General features: G+C 39.7%; 1 long non-coding RNA gene across 1 annotated transcript in view; it reads right to left on the minus strand.

Annotated features, from left to right (window-relative positions):
• Positions 1-788: 788 nt before the first annotated feature.
• LOC307185751 overlaps positions 789-20,193 on the minus strand; it is a 210,479-nt gene continuing 191,074 nt past the window's right edge. Inside the window, exon 6 of the long non-coding RNA XR_013828160.1 lies at positions 789-1,814. This is a non-coding gene — a long non-coding RNA (uncharacterized lncRNA). The remainder of the gene's footprint in view (positions 1,815-20,193) is intronic.

The raw sequence follows: 20,193 nt of genomic DNA on the forward strand, positions 1-20,193 counted from the left end.
TTATTCTGGATTTCCATAATACATTGTATGTGGAATCATCTGCCCTCAATGCTCTAGTTATATGTGCCGATATCTAGGAGTCCTCAGCAATGGCAAGGCTTCCTTGAGCAAGAGGAATTCCCCTACTTCTCCAAGTACTGGCCATCATATGGGCAGAGGATGGAAAGAGAGCACAATCTGGAAATCACACAAGGAAAGTTCAGCAGCAGAAAGGAGGCCTATTAAGGGCAATGTGCTTATTTAGAGGAATAAGAGAAAACTTTAAGCAAGACTTAAAACTGTAAATTATTTGTAAAATAATAAATGTGACTACATTTAAAAGTAAAAACCAAATTTCTAAATGCCTCCCTGCAAAAAATCCAGAAATAAAATTAAAAGACAAAGAGCAATCAGTGAAGTAAAGACTTGCAACAACCATATCAAAGGGTATTAATTTTTCACTCCCTAAGAGTTCTTTTAGATTAACAATAAAAGGAGCAGTTGTAAAGGCAGTGTATTTAATTGTTCAACAAATATTATTGTACACCTATTATTCACTCAGTTTAGAAAAACAAATACAAATTGCTTAGAATTATATGAACAGAAGTCTAAACTCACTCGGTGATTTAAAATGAGAGCTAAAACAGCAGGATATTGTTTTTTCTTTTACCTATCAGATTGGCAATGATTAAAAGGGATCACAAATATGGTTTGGGCAAGATTGGGGGAAAACGGATATTCACACGGTGGTAATGGAAGTAGAGATTGGCATAAACTCTTTGAAGGTCAATTTGGCAAAGGGTCAATACCTATTAAAATACCCTTTAGCTCAGAAATTTCACTACAAAGATTTTTTTTTTCTATAGACGTATCCATACATGCTTTCAAAGATATGTGGCCGAGGATATTCATTGTAGTATTGCTGGAAAAATACAAAAAATAAAATTCTCCAAACTGGACAGAATCTACATGTTCATTAATAGCTAATTGTGGCTATAAATCATGGTACATTTATAAAATGAAATACCTTGAAACTATTAAAAAACAATGTCCTAGAATGATATAAAAGAAACGGTAGCTTCCAATATGAAAACTTCCACAATATATATTATTAAGTTTAAGAAAATAGAAGGTACATACCAGTGTTTATAGAGCCCTTTCATTTATGTGAGTGTATCAGATGTGGAGACAGGGGTGTGTGTGTATGAGTATCTACATTCTAGTCTATTTGCGTAAGTTATATGTGGGATAATTTCTATTTCATTTTTTTTTCTATTTTCTATCTATATATGAAATTCACATCTTGCAATCTACAGATTTTTACCATAGTAATTTGTTTTTGGAGCACCACATCCTTGTAGACTATTTTTCTTTCTCTGGAGCCTCTAATTGTTTTTTATTCTTATTCCATATTTTTATCAAATCCTCACATTTTAATCCCGCTCTCAAGCATATGGCACATCCAATAGAGATATCCTTTTAATCTCCTTATATCCAGGAAGTTTTGAATAATTTTTAAAATTTTTTATCATTTAAATAAGAGATCTTTGTGTCTGGAATTATTAACTCCACGAACTGGCTGTGCTGACAGAGAGAAACAGAAAGGTGTGCTTGGGTCTTTCCCCAGGGACAGAAAGGCAGCTTCCTTTGAGAAAGAGAATTCTAATCCTTATGCCCTAATAGTCACACCACCCCCAGGCATGATACTCAATGAACAAAATCCCCAAAGTTGGACTGGTACTACCTATTGTGTCTGGTCCATCTTTCTGGTAAGCATATCCCAGATGAGAAGGGAATATAGTTGACTGGTCAGATGAGAGCAGGTCACTGTGGTCCTAGAAAAATGGTTACCAGAATTTAGAAACAGATAAAGCATCCTGAAATGCCCTAGAAGCACATCACTTCCGAGTTATTCATTCTCTGCTTCAGCTTGCCTCCCAAGTTTAAGTAAAAGTTTCCCAGTTCACAATCTTTACACAGGACACTCCAGAACACTTATTTCAGGAGTTAGGGAGTTCCTCAGACACAGGTAGTCCTGCTGGAAAGGATTACCAGTGGGGCAAGAGGCCCATGTACCTGCTTTGGCTGCAGCATTCCAGCCAAAGAGAACCAGCAGACAGAGACACACACACCAGGGACCAGAGAGACATTTTTTGAATTAGAGCTGGAAGTCATGACTGCAAATTACATGTTAGCACTTTTCTTCCAGACTGTGTTCTTATTAATGGCCATGAAACATTACAGTAGTCACCCCACATCACCAAAAAGCCTTCCTGTTAGCCAACACGGAAGACAGTTGTTTAATTAGAAACATAATATCCCAGCTCAGCCAAGATTTTGGAAGTCACAGCAGCAGAGAGTAGAACAGTAACACAGCCCAGGAGCCATGCACCATGAGTAGGAGACAGTCATCCTGGTATCATTATGCCCTTTTGGAGGGGAGAGGTCCCATTTTGAATAATAAAAAATAATAGCAGCAACAAGCACTTATATCATGCTCACCATGGGACAGAATCTATTCCAAGTGCTTTTATGTGACACTCATTTAATCCTCACAACAGCTCTGTAAGCCCTGTCCTTGCTATTGCCACATGTCAAGCCAGAAAGCTGAGGCACGGAGAGATGTAGCCACATGACAAAGGCAAAGGCACCCAGAAAGTCAGTGTGGAGGTGGGGTGGCAGCAGAACTCAGGCAGGGTGACTTCAGAGCCATCATCCTAATCACTCTACTATGTTACCTCTCTGTAATTTAGCTGGGTGCCTCTCCACCATCCTCATGTCAGAGAAAGTATAATGACCACTGATAATGGCCTTCTGTGTTTGAAATTTTACCTATTACAACTTGATTTCTATTGCCTTAATTGCTTTGCATAAAGTAGAAAAATCACAGGCAGGTGTTGGAAACAGATCTCTGTTTGGAATCTTCTCAGTCATTTGCTCACTGTGGGACCTTGAGCTGGGTATCTATTATCTCTGGTGACCCCGTAGATAGATATTAGATTATTATAATATTTTCTTACCTGGAAAGTGAGACTAAGAACACTCATCTTACAGACTGAGGATTAAATGAGACATTTGTAATGCACTCAGTGGGGGGGTACAGACATAGTAGGTGCTCAATATATGTTGGTTCCTTCCTCTGTCTTAGCTCTTCCTTTTTCATAGTCTCCTGTCTACTCTTTTCCCCCTCAGATTGGAGAGATGATGATAGAAAACCACCTCCTTATTCTTCAACAGCCCCAGACATTCCTTGGCTTGCAGTCACATCATTTCAAACTCTGTCTCCATGGTCACATGACATTCTCTCCTGTGAGCCTCTGTCTTCACATGGTGTTTCCCCCTTCTTATAAGGACGCCAGTCATGTTGTATTAAGCCCACCCTAATAACCTCATTTTAACCTGATTACATCTGCAAAGACCCTATTTCCAAAATAGATAACATTGACAGGTACCAGAAGTTAGGAGTTCAACATATCTTTTGGGGGGATACAATTCAACCTATAAGAGGGGTATAAGATTGAAAACACAGAGTAGCATAGCACTGGTCCAGGGTAAACAGATAGCTGAGGTGCATTCTTGAACTTTTGGTGGATTTGCTTCTTTCAACCAGGAAAGGAGTCACCCACCAATGCACTCTATGGGGAAAATAACAGTGGAACAGTAGGCCAGAGGTGTTGAGGAAAACTCCTTTCTCATAAGAACAGGAGGAGTAATCTCCTTCCCCTAACATCTACTATGTACTGAATCCACCCCACTCCACATCACCTCATTTATTCCTTCTAAGAGGTTACAAGTGAGGCAAGTGAACTGACACTTAGTATGATTAAGCAACTTGCTCAAGGTGAGACCACTGGCAAATTTCAGGGCTGGAATGTGAACCAAGCTCTGTCTGGCTCCAGAGCCTGAGAATTAATGACAGCCACTAAAGGGAAAATCCATCATAGCTGTTCAGTGTTGTACACACAAAAGGAATTAAGGTCATTGCATTATAATATCAATGTGGGCCTATCACTATTATTACCACATGGAAATGGCAACCACTCACTGTGGATAAGCTCAAAGAGGGGATCAGAGTTATTTACTCAATTGACCTGATTTCTCTAACCATCTTGAATCCTCCTCCTCTGTCCTCAGATCCCATCTTATCTCTGGGTCCAGATGGGGCAATCCCTGAGGTGTTTGTGCAGCTGTAGCCCATTAAGATTCCCACAAATTGTCCACAGAGTGGAGTGCTAAGATGTTGTGCAGAGTCTGAGTCTACCACACCTGAGTTGACAAGCCTGCAGTCCTTAACTAGCTCTGTGACATCAAGTGAGTTACCTAATATCATGGAGCTTCTGTTTTCATAGCTGTAAGATGAGGATAATTATTCCCAGTCATAGGGTTGTTGCAAAGATTAAATTAAATGTGGCGACACAAAGAAACACCTGGTATAGCACCTGATACCTAGTATGGGTTTAAATAATTATAGCTGATGTGATAACATTCTTACCTCTGTAAAGCAATGGGTTCTCCTATATTTTAGCTCACTGCACTAGATTTCTGTAGTCTAATCCAAATGTGGAAGGAGTAGAAAGAAAGAGCACTGGAATAATAAACACAAACCCAACGGGATTTTGCCCAAGGGCAGACATATTTCAAACCAGGTGGTGCAGGGTACAGGAAAACAAAGGGACCATTAGTTTCCCGGGACAGCCATAACAAAGTGACACAAAATGAGTGAGTTAAAACGACAGAATGTATTGTCTCACAGTTCTGGAGGCCAGAAGTCTAAAATCAAGGCATTGGCAAAGCCATGATCTCATTGAAACCACTAGAGGATAATCCATTCTTGTTTATTCCAGCTTCTACAAGGCTCAGAAGTTCCTCACCTTGTAAATACATCACTCTAATCTCTGTGTCCATCTGCACATAACCTTCTCCTTGTGTCTCTGTCTCTTCACATGGCTGTCTTCTTTTAAGGACTCCAGTCATATTGCATTAGAGGCCCACCCTACTCTGGTATAATATCATCTGAACTAATTACTATTACAATGACCCCATTTCTAAGCAAGGTAACATTCTGAGGACTTGGAGTTAGGAATTCAGTATATCTTTGGTGGGGGACACAATTCGACCTTTAATAGACCACGGGAACCAAATTCTAAGAAGATGGTTTTCCACTCTCCCCTCCAGGGCCCAGGCTACAATCTGGCTGATGAGACCATCAAACCCTCAGACTCAAGAGAACTCATGCAAAACTCTTTCCAATTCTGCATCCAGTGATGTCACACTGGTAGTTTGAGATCAGCCACGGTGGGAGTATTCATACCATGACAATCATCAAACACTACTCAGAGAGGCTGCTGTTCGACACTTACCAGCCCACAGCTGCCTAAGGGAGTCCTTAGTTCATGTGGGATAGAAAAGAGCCAAAATGTGTGGGCTTCAGGAGATTAGAGTGGGCAGTACTGAGGAAGATTCTCTGGAAGAGATTGAGAAAGTCAGTTCACTTCTAGTAGAAAGTGTGCAATAGAGGTCAGGAGTCTTCCGTGCTTCTCCACAGGCGTGCGGTGAAAATTGAAGGAGGTAAGGGCTTGAAATACAATGTGTTTTTAATAAACATGGGATTATGCTGCTTTGTTCTGGCAGAGACTTGTTTTATTCATCTTAAAAAATACAAAAAGACTTGGGTGTGGCACATGATAGGTGTTCAATATGTGTTAAATTGAAATATTATCATTCCAATCAGAAAAGCAGGTTTTCTGTACCTTGCCCCAGTTTAGTTTCAGTAAAAGTATAAGTAGGTCTAGTATACTAGCCAATTGCTAAGCCAGGATGACTTCATTTTTTGTCTTCCAGTTTTATTGAGATATAATGGACATATAGCAGTATATAAGTTTAAGGTATACGGCATAGTGATTTGACTTACATACATCATGAAATGGTTATCACAATAAGTTTAGTGAACACCCATCAACTCATATAGATCCAAAAATAAAGAAATAGAAAAACAATTTTTTCTGTGATGAGAATTCTTAGGATTTACACTCTTAACAGCTTTCATATATAACATACAGCAGTGTTAATTATATTTATCATGATTTGTATTACATCCCTAGTACTTATTTATTTTATAACTGTAAGTTTGTAATTTTTTATTGTCTTTGTCCAATTCCCTCTCCCCCCAACCCCTGCCTCTGGTAACCATAAATCTCTTTTTCTATGAATTTGCTTGTTTTTGAAGTGTAACTGACCTACAACACTATGTTAGTTCCTGTTACACAACATAGTGATTCAATATTTCTATACATTTCAAAATGATCATCATGGTAAGTCTAGTTAGGAGATACCACCATATTAAGATATTACATAGTTATTGACTGTATTCCCCACACTGTTCACTTCATAACTGTGACTCATTTATTTTGCAACTTGAAGTTTGTAACTCTCATCTCCCTCACCTATTTCTTTCCTTCCCCTACTCCCCTTGCCTCTGGCCACCACCTGTTTGTTCTCTGTGTCTATAGCTCTGCTTCTGTTTTGTTATGTTTACTCATTTGTTTTGGCTTTTTAGATTCCACATATTAGTGAAATCATACCGTATTTGCCTTTCCCTGTCTGACTCATTTCACTTAGCATAATACCCTCTAGGTTCATCCATGTTGTTGCAGATGGCAAGAGTTTGTTCTTTTTTATGGAGTAATATTCCATTGCATATATATATATGAATTCATCTATTGATGGGCACTTAGGTTGATTGCATATCTTGATTATGTAAATAATGCTGCAGTGAACATAGGGGTGCATGTATCTTTCCTAATTAGTGTTTTTGCTTTCTTTAGATAAATACCCAGGAGTGGAATTGCTGGATCATGTGGTAGTTCTATTTTTAATTTTTTGAGGAATCTCCATACTGTCTTCCATAGTGGCTGCACCAATTTACATTCCCACCAGCAGTGCATGAAGTTTCCCTTTTTTCCACATCCTCACCAACACTTGTTATTTGTTGTCTTTTTGATAATAGCTATTCTGACAGGTGTGTGGTGATATCTCATTATGGTTTTGATTTGCATTTCCATGATTACTAAGTGGTGTTGAGCATTTTTTTTTCATATGCCTGTTGGCCATCTGTATGTCTTCTTTGGAAAAATGTCTATTCAAATCCTTTGCCCACTTTTTGATCAGGTCGTTTCTTATTTGATGTTGAGTTGTATGAGTTCTTTGTGTATTTTGGATAGTAACCCCTTATCAGATTTATCATTTGCCAATATCTTCTCCCATTAGTAGGCAGCCTTTTTATTTTGTTAATAGTTTCCTTCACTGTGTAAAAACTTTTTAGTTTAATGTAGTCCCTTTTGTTTATTTTTGCTTTTGTTTCCCTTGCATGAGGAGACATATCCAAAAAAAAAACATATTATTTAGACTGACATCAAAGAGCTTACTGCCTATGTTTTCTTCTAAAAATTTTATGGTTTCAGGTCTTACATTTGTCTTTAATCCATTTTGAATTTATATTTGTACGTGATGTGACAGAGTAGCACAGTTTGATTCTTTTGCATGTAGCTGTACAGTTTTTCCAACACCACTTATTGAACAGAATGTCTTTCCCCCATTGTATAGAGTTTCTTCCTTTGTTGTATATAAATTGCCTATATAAGTGTGGTTTCACTTCTGGGTTATTTGGCTCCATTGATCTATGTGTCTGTTTTTGTGCCAGTACCCTACTGTTTTGGTAACTGTAACTTTGTAGTATCATTTGAAATTAGGGAGCATGATACCTCCTGTTTTGTTCTTCTTTCTTAAGTTGTTCTGGCTATTTGGTGTCTTTTGTGTTTCCATACACATATTCGAATTATTTGTTCTAGTCCTGTGAAAATATGCTATTGGCATTTTGATAGGGATTGCACTGGATATATAGATTGTTTTGAGTAGTATGGTCATTTTCACAATATTAATTCTTCCAATCCAAGAACACAGTATAACTTTTCATCTGTTTGTGTAGTCTTCAATTTCCTTCATCATTCTCTTATAGTTTTCCAAGTACAGGTCTTTTACCTCCTTAGTTAGATTTATTCCTAGATATTTTATTCTTGATGTGATTGTAAGTGGGATTTTTTCTAAATTTCTCTTTGCAATAGACTGCAGTTAATAGAAATGCAACAGATTTCTATATATTAATTTTGTATCCTGAAACTTTACCAAATTCATGGATGAGCTCTCATAGGCTTTTTGTGGTGTCTTTAGGATTTTCTATGAATAGTATCATGTTATCTGCAAACAGTGACAGTTTTGTTTCTTCCTTTTCAATTTGGATTCCTTTTCTTTCTTTCTTTTTTTTTTTTAGGTCTTAGTTGTTACTAGGACTTCCATACTATGTTGAATAAAAGTGGTGAGAGTGGGCATCCTTGTCTTGTTCCTGATCTAGAGGAAATGCTCTCAGCTTTTCACCATTGAGTATGTCACCTGTAGGCTTGACATATATGGCCTTTATTATGTTGAGATATATTTCCTCTATACCCACTTTCTGGAGAGTTTTTTATCATAAATCCATGTTGAATTTTGTCAAAAGCTTTTTCTGCCTCTACTGAGATGTTCATATGATTTTTATTCTTCAATTGGTTAATGTGGTGTATCACACTGATTGATCTGTGGACATTGAATCATCCTTGCATCCCTGGGATAAATCCCACTTGATCATGGTGTATGATCCTTTTAATGTATTGTTGGGTCTGGTTTGGTAATATTTTGTTGAGTTTCTCTGGTACCAAGTTCTTTTCTGCCCATACCCAGGATTTGTCACACAAGCCCATCCAAATTTCACTTCTCCCATTGGGTTTCTGTGATGGAAATGAATCCTGACTAGCAGGACAGCCCTTGGCTCTTTGTCCCTAACTTGCTCCTCCAGCCTAGACTGTTTCCCTTCCCAGTGATCTGTATTGTCATATCATCAGTGGATTCCTGGTCTCAGATTATGCCATGCTCTCCATACTTCCATATCTTTGCACAATCAAATGTTCCTTCGTGGAACTCTCTTTTTCCCTGCTTGAACATCTAGGTTTTGTTTTTTGTTTGTTTTGTTTGTTTGTTTGTTTTTTCTCTTGGTTATTTGCTTCATTGTATGCTTTTCAATGTCTTTCCCAGCATGGATAAACTTCAAAGATCAAAGTATAAATTCACCGTTGTGTCCCTACCACCTAAACAGATCTGAGAACATAATATATGCACAGTAAATACTTTGTTGAACAAATGAATGCATTTATCCTCAAAATGGGGAGAATGTGGTCATGATAACAGATCACAGACTTTGATGTCATAACCTTGCTAGACCTTAAACTTGCTGAGGACAGGCACTGAGACTTACCATTTTTAAAGCCCCAGCCCTGTATTCAATGTCTAGTACATGGTGAGTTACCCAGTAAAAGTATGCAGATTGACTTAGCCTGTAATCTTTGGGGGCCTGGGGAGAGCCCCAGGAGCCCCTAAAATCTTAAGGGCACTCATTAAACCTGTTTGTACCTAGGTGACAATTAGTGTAGCTTTTCTTTTCTAACTACTTTCCTACCTTTTTGGAAGAAATAATACGATACTTTATTTTTGGTAATAGTAGCTTACATTTATCTCTTACGAAATTCAAAGTATATTTTAAGTCATTTAGTCCTTCTGAGAATACTACATCATAGCTACTATGGTTTTCCCCTTTGTACATATTTGGACAGTAAGGCTCAGGACTTTTAAGTGATGTGCCCAAAAGTTCATGGCTGTAGGTGTCAGAGCAGGACTGGAACCTGGGGCCATCTGACAACACTGCCTGTGCACTTGGTCACTCTGCCATCACCTTCACTTAGCTGAGACTTAGCAGCAGGCCATGTGCTCACATTTAGGACAGAGATGTCAATGGGACACCACCCAGCCTTCGAAGGGCTGGGGACTCCAAGGAGAGCAGATGATGACATGTAGGAAGGCACATCAGAGTACGATACAGGAAACAGAAAACTAATCTAGGATGAGGACAGTGAGTACAGGGGAGATCAGAAAAGGCCATGGGGACTGAATTCGGAAAAATGAGTAGGAGGTAGCCAAGAAAGAAAGCAGAAAGGAATAGAGAAGAAGGGAGAAGAATAGCATTCTCAAAAGAGAAAACAAGGGCAAAAGGCTAATAATAGAACTGTGCGTAGCTGGTAAACAGAACTCGAAGAAGAGCAACATGTGAGGCTGGGAGTGTGGAGGGGGAAGGGCTACATCATCAAGATGTCAAAGGTCATGGGCACTTCACCAGGAAGTCAGCCTACCCTGAAGATTCATACATAAAACCAGTATAACTCAGCATCTTAGGCATAGGCTTCTGAATTGGACAGATCTGTGCTGTCATAGACTGGGTTCCCTGGAAAACAGAGCCAAAGATAAGGACCTATGTGATTTTTTAAAAACTTATTTATTGCAGAAATCAGGAGGGAGGGGGAAAAGGGAGGTAACAGGAGGGTGGACCAATAAAATATGCTTTCTCAAGCTGGCTAAAATGAGGTACAACTGGTTGCTTGATCCTACAGAGTTGTCTTCCAGGAAATATATAAAATGCATCTCTGCACAGCCTGTCCAGGGGAATGATAGGGAAGAATCAATTTACCTGATTTCACCTCCCATTGATCAAAGGTTTTCCATATGGGGCATTAATTCCCTGATTATCCTGGGTATGCACAGGTAACTAGGGGTACTGTGGATCTGAGTTCACAAAGAAGCCCCAGGTCAGGAGGCAACAGGCACACTGCAGGAACTCATACTGAGCTTGTTGTTATAGCAGTCCCTGGAACAAAACCCAGGTGAGGCTAAGAGGATATGAAGAGGTACATAAGTTCAATGAAGAATCTCTCATCACTTACTATCTGTTGTATCTTGTGTGCTGGTTAAAGACTACTCTATGCCTCAGTTCCCTCTGATGAAAATGGGAATAGTAGTTACTTAGCTCATGAGAAGTGCTTAGGATTGTGCCTGACACCTAGAAAATGCTCAATGAATGGCAGCTACTCTTACTATTACTGTCATCACTGATAACAACAGTATAATTGAACAAACTTTCCTTGAGATTTCTACTTTAATCATTGCTGGTTTTTAATCTATTATTATATATACAGTAGTTTACCATGAAAAAAGCAAGAGTAACCTTGAGTTGTAAAAATAAAAATGCAGCACTTGATTTTAAATCTCTTTGATCTCTGTCCCTGGAATCAAACTGATCCCTCTCTCTGGAAACCTGACTTAGAAAGCACCATGAATGAGGACTCAGAATGTATGGGCCTCAGTCGCACCCTTGCACACAAGCTGTGTGTCCTTGGATAATTCCATTTGCAACAGCCCACCAAAGGCACTGACTCTGGGCAGGCCCCAGTCTTCCCCTGGGGATCAAGGATCAATCTTGCTCTGCCTTCTAAGCACAGAGACTAAAAGGCAGATACAGACTCAAACAGCTGACTGGTATCAGGCAATAAATTCTTTACAAAAATTACAGAGAAAAAAGGAGCAAACAGAATCACACAGGACCTCTGGAAAATTGGTTTCCCTATTGGTCAAAAAATGCACCAGTGTGTCCCAAAGTGTAGATCACAGACGTCTAGTGAAATTGAAATTATTTAGATGGTACATAGATGGGACTTTAAGTTATATTGAATAATGTAGTGAGAAAGTTACTCTTTTTATAAACCTTCTTGTTCATCCAGGAGAGAGCTTCAATCTGGGCCTTGCTAATCTTCATTTTTAACAAGAAGAGGGCAGGTCAATGTCTCAGAGCTTTTCCTGGCTGACTTGGTATCCATGTATAATTTATAAATTTGTTTAATTTAATTTAACTTATTTTCTACACCCTTTATGGAAGCTTTACTTTCTAACTGAAGATATTATTTAAAAAAAAATTTAAGTCTTAGAAAGTAAGTTGATTTAAAAACATATTATGTAAAAACGGTAGAGATGGTATGTAAATGTAAGGAAATAACTTTTTTTACTACATCATTCAATACAAAGTAATCACTTGGATGGTTAGCATGCAAATATAGCAAAAATCATGAAGGTGGGATGAAAATGTCTGAAGTTGTGGAAACACTGGAAGGGACTTGCAAAGTCTCCTGCTCCTTAAATATCTTTTTGTCCATTGCACAAATACATATGGAAGACACTTCTTGGATGAGTGCTTAAAGGGAGCTGACTCAGCTAAGATGACTTATTCACCTGCTTCATCCTTCCATGGCTTGGAATGAGGATATGATGACTAGAGCTAAAGCAGCCATCTTGGACCATGAGGTGATCTTCATGATGAATGCCAAATTCTAAGAATAGAATGAAAGGGGCCTGGAACACTGATGAATGTAGAACCACTAAAGCAGTCCTAGGCTATCTACTGCTAGACTTCTTGAACATAAGACTGAAATAAACTTCTTTCTTTTGTATCCCACTATAATTTGCCATTTCTGTTAGATGCAGCTGGAGCTAATCTAACTGATGCAGAATTTAGTTCTTACAAGAGAAGTGCTAAAGAAACAGAACCTAAAATGTGGCATTGCTTTATAAGATAAGGCACTAGAGACAACTATTAAGGACTAGGATATTGCAGGCAAGAAATTGGATGCCCCATGCTATATTATGACAAAATTTTGGCCAACCTAGTTCCTACTGAAAGTTGGAACAGAGCTCACACACTCACTGAGGCTGCAACATTAAGACAAAAGAGAGGAAAATTCCAGAATATTGGTGGATTAGGTTTCTACTGCATAACAATTATCCCCAAAACTTAGCAGCTTGAAACAGCAAATATTTATTATCTTACAATTTTTGTGTGTGGGTTAGAAATCCAAGCAGAGCTTATCTGGGTCCTTCTTTTTTTTTTTTTTTTTTTTTTCTGGCCACATGGCATGTGGGATCTTAGACCAGGGTTTGAACCCGCTCCCCTTGCATTGGAAGTGGGGCATCTTAACCACTGGACTGCCAGGGAAATCCCTGGGTCCTTCTTTATCAAGGTTTCTTTTAGGGTTGCAATTAAGGTATCACCTGGAGTTTCAGTCTCATCTGAATGTTCCTCTGAGATACATTTACAAGTTCACTGACACAGTTGTTGACAGGATTTAGTTCTGCAAAATCTATTAGAATAAGAGCCTCAGTTCCTCACTGGATATTTGTCAAAGGCCCCCTCAATTTCTTGCCATGAGCCTCTCTAGAAGGCAGCTGGTCTCTCTCAGAGAGAGAAAGTGATAGAACGAGAGAGAAAGAGAGAGAGAGAACACCCAAATCCTAATGTCACAAGTGCAACCATCACCTCTGCTATTCTATTAACCAATAGTTACTAAATCCAGCCTGCATTTAAGGGAAGTAGACTAAATAAGTAAATACCAGGAGGTGGCAATCATTGGAGGCCATCTTAGGGGCTGCCTACCACAGTTGGTATGGGACAACATTGACACTTTTAGCAAAGTTCTACAAGAAATAAAGTCAAACAACATCTATCCATTTACAAGAAGAAATCATAGGAAATACAGTTTTGCTTTGTCTGCAGACTATCATCTAGGCTAAGAATCTATAATTGGAGACCTTGAAAGATTATTACCTAACTTGAATCTATTCTCAGTATTAAATCAACTTGCTGGTAAAATGGGAATAAGTATATTGCTTCTTGACCAAAGTTTCATATGGCTACCAGGTTGGGGGAGAAGAATAGACAGAACACAGACATCTCTAAGTAAACTCCAAGAGCCCTTAGGTTTAAAACTTCTAGCTGGACAAGATTTTTGGCTGTGGTCACTCATACATAGAACTTCCCAGGAGTATGTAGAACAGAAATCTTCTAAGTTGTTACACAGGGCCTGCCTTGCAGGAGTTGTCATATTCCATGGACTGGTGGCTGCGGTGTTTGACCCATCCTCCCATTTACTGAATGGGAGTTTTCTCTTCAGGTGTGCTGTTGGCTTTAGCACTAAGTATTGGGTGTACGAAGAGTGTGAAGCAGACAGGTTGTCCCAGTTTATGGGTCACTGGGGTTCAAGGAGACTCCGTCAGATTTGGTGGAGAGAACTGCATATCTTCCGAGATCCTAGACTTCCAACACAGTATGGTACCTAGGGATTATGATCTACGTAGGGAAAAAGGCAGGTTTGGATGTTGGGAGCTAAAAAGATAAACTGACAGGGAATGTTTGATGCCTATCCATATCTATTGTTTCCTTTTGCCTTAGTAGAAGACCCCAGTTTATTCAAGGTGGTGACCCACCCATATAGAAGGATATATTCCCCAGACTTCCTTTCAGTTAGGTGGACAAAGTGACCAGGTTCTGTCCAATAAGATGGGAGGTTCAGTAGCATGTGGGATCTCTGGGAAAACTCCTGAAGGAGAGCTAACTCACCTGGAAGGTACATCTTTACCCCCAAATACCTCTTCATCTTCCTATTGTATGAGATATGGACATGATGGCTAGAGTTCCAAGGAACATGAGATGACCTTGAGGATAGAAACTAGCGTTTGAATGATGAAGTAGAAGGAGCCTAAGCCTCTGATGACCACAGAGTAGCCACACCCACCTTGAGTTTCTTACCTCTGGACTTCTTTTATATAAGAGATAAGTAAACTTACCTTATCTAAGCTACTGGTATTTTAGGTTTTTACTGTCACGTTTTGCCAAACTGATACCAGCACGTAGTTAAAATCTAGGCCTGTGAACAGAAGTTCTCAGAGAAGTGTCTAGTACCCAGTAAGTGCTTAATAGCTATGAGGCATCGTTACTACTTTAATGCCGTATATGGATGGATCTATTTGGCCAATAACCCTAGGGCACGTGTACTTTGTTACCATCTTCATTTTACATATGTAAATCCCAAGGCACATTAACTTATCCAACTTCACTCAACCAGTTAATAGCAGAATAGAGATTCCACCCAGGCATTTTGGGACCAGAATGCCTGTCAATAAAGTTGAGCTACCACCATCTACACAATCTACATGCCTGTAGATCACCCTACAATTTCTATGGATCATAGTGTGTTACTTCGTAGTTGGGAGCTCTTTCTACTTGCTGATTGAACTGTAAGGGGTTAATGAAATATGAACTGCAGGACCATGGTTCCTGCTATCATGGAAAAAAACCTTCCCTTCTGCACACATTCTATTTTCTATTCCCAGCAAACCCAGGTCCTGTCTCCTTTTGACCAATCCAGAGCTGGCTGCAAGGAGCTGCCCTCTCTTCTCCCCACCCTAACCCTGACCATGACCCTTGGCTATTCCAGAACCAGAGTGAGAAAAAGACAAGGGAGGGACAGCTAAACTGGTACTAATCTAATTAGGTGTCAGGGTGGAGGCCAAGGTAGGGTTGTTGTAAGAGAAGAAAGGAGAAAAGCACAGTCTGAACTGTAGAGACTCCAAAATGAGCTCCTCCTTGGAAGCTGCTGCCTCATTCACACCTTTGTGTCAACTGTTTTGCTTGGTTGAGTCCCCTCATGCCCAGCAGAAAGGGCTGAGTTTTACAGAAGGAGCAAAAGTGAATCAGAAACCATTGGAAATCAGAGAAGGGGAAGGAGACTCGAACAGTTAAAGTGCAGCTGGAAGGCCAGGGGAGAGCAGCTCCCAAAGGAGGTTGAAAACGTTGCATAGACACACTGCCCATTTTGCAGTGTTTTTGATTCTTAGTCAGGAGGGAGATAGAACAAAATAATGAATAAGTTAATTATTGAATAAATAAATTTACAAACAAATGAATTGAATAAACAAATCAATGAATGCCACCAATTTTATGAGAATTACATAGCATTCGTCAGGTCTCCTTAGGGTTTTTATCATGAGAATACATTCTTCAAGAACTCTTTGAATCTGATCAAAACTGACACAAAGAGAAGGCAGACTGTTATTGGTGTCTTTGTAGGTATGGGGTGGGGGGGTGGGGGATATCCAAATGCAGGAAAGGAAAAGCCTCATTTTTCCCTCCAAGACCAGCCTTGGTGTCTCCTGTTCCTTAGATGCCAAATCACCTGTTAGTTACTTCCCAAACAGATTGTAATTTTCTCCTCCAAAATGCCATTATTTAGAGAATTATTTGGGTTTCATTAAAAAGAAAATAGGATGGAAGTGTGATCAGTCACTCACACTTCGGTATTCATTTGTTTATTCACTAATTCATTTGTTCAACATTTACAAAGTCCAAGTGTCTACCAGTCTTTGTGCTAGACTCAGCCCTTCACTGAGAGGAGAATCACTGATTAGCTTTGATTCTCCTAGAAGCAGACTCTGAGAACAGGATGGATGTGCAAGAAGTTTATTTAGAGGCAATCCCAGAACAACTGGTAGATGAATGGAGGACTGAGGTTGGGCAGAGAAGGAAAGCAATAAAGGCTGTGTTATCATGCTGGGGCTCGGCCCTGTCTGAGAACTCTTGGATGTATTGAAGAACTTGTCTCCTTAGAGATCTTGCCAAGGGGTGATGAAAGTGGGTTATTTATCACCTAACTCTCAACCATCACTGGTTAAGGTGAGGGCTGCTCCCAGGGACCATTAACCCTCTTGTACTTCTGGTTTTCCTTGCCTGTGGATGCAGAAAAACTGCTCAGGTGGAAAGTTGCAGGTGCCTGTAGTAGGACACTATGTGTGTGCACTAGGATAGTGGATGCCAAGAGGCTACAGGTGGGTTCCAACAGCATCTGCTAGAAATGGACATATAGGTGATTAATTAAAACAGGAGCTAGAATAGAGGCATGACCCAGGGGCTATAAGAGCAGACAGGAAGGAATGTTTAACTTTTTCTCCACTGGGCTTCTCTGATCATCCTCCAATATGTATGCAAGCATGCATGTGTACACACACACACACACACACACACACACACACCAGCTTCTAATTTCTTTCACAGTTCACAAACATTCCTTATCAGAGCACATAGCATAACTACTTATGTTCTCCTTTATACTCAGATGAAGGACATTTCGAGACACTGAGACTTGGAAAGATAATGGTTCCTTTTCTTCTGAAATATAATTCAATATAAAAACACTCCTAAACTACATGTAAGGAAGTTCAAACCAGTTGTGATCTTTTCCTATGTTGATAATATAGTTATGTATGTATAAAATCAAATTATTTCCAAACAATTTCTTAGCATCTTTTCTTTGTTGGTGCTCCAGGCACATACCCATTAGGTGGTCTCTACACCGTTCCCAATACTTAAGTATCATGAGGATGAGGGGAACCTTGCCTCCTTTAAGATCAGTGGTATCCCCAAGATCTGGTAACATCAGGCACAATGTAAGAAGTCACCGAATGCTGGATGGATGGATGGATGGATGGATGGATGGGGACATGGAGAGATGGGTGAGTTCTATTTGGATAGAGAGAAGTCCCAGGACACATCAGAGGTTTCAAAGAGGTGACTCTGAACCCAGTCTTGGAGGATGATCATTGGAAGTCTTTAGATAGGGATTCAGAGTAGGAGGCAGGGATAATGTAACATATATTCTTCAGGTGTTATGAACCACCTTTTAATTTAACTTTGTTCTACTCTCACATTGGAATGCATCAGGCCTCTGGGGTTAGTGCTTCTCAGGGCTTTCTATTCAGCTTGATATGGAAAGACCTCATGGGTGGTCTCTGAAGTTGTCAGCAGTTTTGGCCACTGCGACAAATAATTTATTCCCTCTGCTTCGGTTTTTGCTACTGAGAAGGACAGCCTAATTGGGTCTTCCTGGCAATCCATGTCAGCTAGAATCTTCCTGCTAAGATCCCCTTTACCTCCATTCCAACCATTCTCAGTGCCAAGGCCTAACAAGGATGAACGTTTATAAAGCACATCCCTGCTGAGAATACCCTCTAGTGATTGTTTTCCCCAATCCAGGCATTCCCTGCCAGCCACTTCAAAGGCTTTTGAAGTCACTGCTAATTTAAAAGCAATAATAAGATTGACACTGAAATGCTTCCCAGCTGGTTTTTCTGGACAATAATTCTCACCAGTTCCTTTACAACCTGCTTTCTGTTACAATTTGAGGCTTGCACAACATGACTTTTAAAACACATTCAAAACAGAACATGTTTTAAAACAAAGAACATGGTCCTAGCACAGATATAAGTGTTTTCTTCTCCATTTAGGAAATATTTTTTAATAATGAACCTGAGTGAATTCAGGTTTGGAGTCCGTGAATCCTAGGTACAAAATCCGACTCTTCTGTTTATTAGTTGGTTGCTCTTAGACAAGTTATTTACCTCCCTGAAACTCTTTTATAAAAATAAGGCATAAAATTATCTTTCTTGAAAGCCGGTTAGGGAAGTGGAGGCCCCAGGGGTGGAAAATCCTGGTATAGGATGCAGATCAGACCTGAGGTCAAATCTCAGCTCTGCCACTTTTCAGCTGGTAACCTTAGGCTTAGCTGGTTCACTAACTTCCCTGAGAATCTCTTTCTGTACCTGTAAAGATCATATAATAAGATATATCTCATATGATAGATATAAGGATTAGATTTTTATGACATATGAAGCACGGTATCTAGTACCAAGTAAATATTCAACAAAATGTTAGCTTTTATGGATGTGGAGATGAAAGGAGAAAAAGTGTGCAAGGCCCTGGTACAGTTCCTGGCACTGGACAGTGTGCTTGGCAAGCATTATCTACTTTAAAACTGTTTTCATTGTATCAGCTATTGCTTCATGAACAGTCACCCCAAATCTCAGTGATTATTTTATCATTGCTTTAATTAGTTTTACAGTGATTGTATCACTGTAAATATTTTATCAATGTTTAAGCTCAGGCTTAAAATTATAGCAGTTAAATATGGTTCATGAGTCTATAGTTCAGCTGCAGGCTGGCAGTTCTCCTGATCTGGGATGGCCTCAGTTGCAGGGGTTGGTCTCTGCTCTGCACAGTTTCTCATCCTCCAACAGGCTAGCCCCAGCTTGTTTACACAGGACCACACAAGATCTCAAAAGAGAGTGAGCAAAAGCCTAGAATTGGCTCTTCACAACTTCTGCCACATTCATTGTCCAAGGCACATTCCAAGCCAGCCCAGATCCAAAGGCTGGGGGAAAATATTGTACCTCTTAAAGAGCCAAAGAGCATGGACATGGTAGAGGAGAAAATGGGCCCATTTTTGCAGTCTACCACATTGCCCACAAATAAATTGTAGTAGACACTTTAGGATGAGTTCATCAAGAGAACTCATATGCTCTGTCTTCAGGCATAGGTTCAGAAACAGACTTTCAGCCTTTCAGAAGTTATCAGTTACCAGATTTTCTTTCTAAAAAAAAAAAAAAACTTGTTAAACAGGTAGTTTGCATCATATGTCCTTGGGAGAACTAACCTGGCTTTATTCACAAGCCGTCAGTAAGATATTTTACTACCTTATGGCACCTTCCCTTGCCTGGAGCAGGAAGGTGGTGAGAGGCCATGCTATGGATTGTCCTTATGCAGCAGTTGTGATGCTCTTACTAAAGCTAGAATAGGATAATGGGCAGGATGTGGTTCCTGAAAGCCAACCTTGCCACAGGCCCATTTGACCAACCACTTCAGGGTGGGTAGCTTTGCTAAGGATCTAGAATTTATTGGGGCTAAAAGAATGGGTAGAGCCAGGGCCTTCAGAGATGGGAGAAGATCAGAATACCAACCTTTTCTATCTCAGTCATAGGAAGGGTAGAAATTCCACCTTACTCAAGGGCGAAAGAAGATAGTTTCTAAAATCTGGTCTCATTTGCAAGGCTTTATTGAGACTTTATTTTTAAAGAGCATAGAATTTAAAATCAGAACTTGGTGTGAATCCCAGTTCTGCTCTTTGCTGATTCTGTGACCTTGGGCAAATTTCTTACCACTCCTGGCTTCCATTCTTCCAATCTCTAATATAGAGACAATAATACTAAATTTACAATGATACTATGAGGAATAGATTAAAGAAATACCATATAGAAAGGGCTTGACACAAGGTGGGTTTTCCACAAATATTTAGTCCACATTCCATCCTTCCAACAGCCTGCATGTGGGATCTTCCCAGACTGGGGCACGAACCCGTGTCCCCTGCATCGGCAGGCGGACTCTCAACCACTGAGCCACCAGGGGAGCCCAGAGTGAGATCTTTGAATAATGAATTTTGCATGCCTTCTTTCTGAGGTGGTAGGATCTATGCACTAAAAGGGATTCACCTTTAGGGCTTTAATGAACCAGACTCATATAAATGCTATCTCCACCTTCCAACCCATTCACCCCCATTTGAGGCTAGGTGATCTCAGTTTTTCTCTTCT

The sequence above is a fragment of the Stenella coeruleoalba genome (assembly GCF_951394435.1).
Source record: "Stenella coeruleoalba genome assembly, chromosome: 4".
Lineage (NCBI taxonomy): Eukaryota > Metazoa > Chordata > Mammalia > Artiodactyla > Delphinidae > Stenella > Stenella coeruleoalba.